The sequence below is a fragment of the Octodon degus genome, unplaced genomic scaffold (assembly GCF_000260255.1).
Source record: "Octodon degus isolate 3935 unplaced genomic scaffold, OctDeg1.0 scaffold00100, whole genome shotgun sequence".
Taxonomy (NCBI): Eukaryota; Metazoa; Chordata; class Mammalia; order Rodentia; family Octodontidae; genus Octodon; species Octodon degus.
The window spans coordinates 8,784,974-8,785,492 of NW_004524676.1; the positions used below are offsets into that span (position 1 = coordinate 8,784,974).

Consider the following 519-nt stretch of genomic DNA (forward strand, 5'->3'; position numbering starts at 1 on the left):
AGTAAAAAAAAAAAAAAAAAAAAAAAAAAAGGAAAAGATCATACAGGTTACAGTAAGAGGTGAAGCAGGGATTTCAATATATATCTGGCTGGTTCCAAAGCTCATGTTCTTATATATACCACACTGCCTAATGAAAAAGGCTTTAAAGGCTAAAAATTTGAGTTCAGTTCAGGCTCCACAAAATTGACTTTATTAACACATGGATGCCAGAGAGGTAACACTGCTTTGCCCCCAGACACTCATTCTAAACAACTATGGGCACTACAACCATAGACATACTCCATAACACTGAGAGAGGGCCACATGTGGTGGACTCCAGTAGCTGTTAGCCAGACACCCAAACCTTGAATGACTGAGGAACAAATAAGGAATATGAATATTCTGAAATTATAGACCTCAGTCCTCTCAGCACCCCTATTAGTCAAAAGGAGATGCTGAATTTTCTAGTTTTCTTTCACAGAACAATGTGACATTAGTGTGGTTTTGGATTTGTTCTCCTTCATTTTTTAAAAAATTTTA

General features: G+C 36.6%; 1 protein-coding gene across 1 annotated transcript in view; it reads right to left on the bottom strand.

Annotated features, from left to right (window-relative positions):
* The window catches only part of Prkag1 (protein kinase AMP-activated non-catalytic subunit gamma 1), a 16,478-nt gene that overhangs the window by 11,197 nt on the left and 4,762 nt on the right, over nucleotides 1-519 (bottom strand). The gene's annotated exons all lie outside the window — the stretch shown is intronic.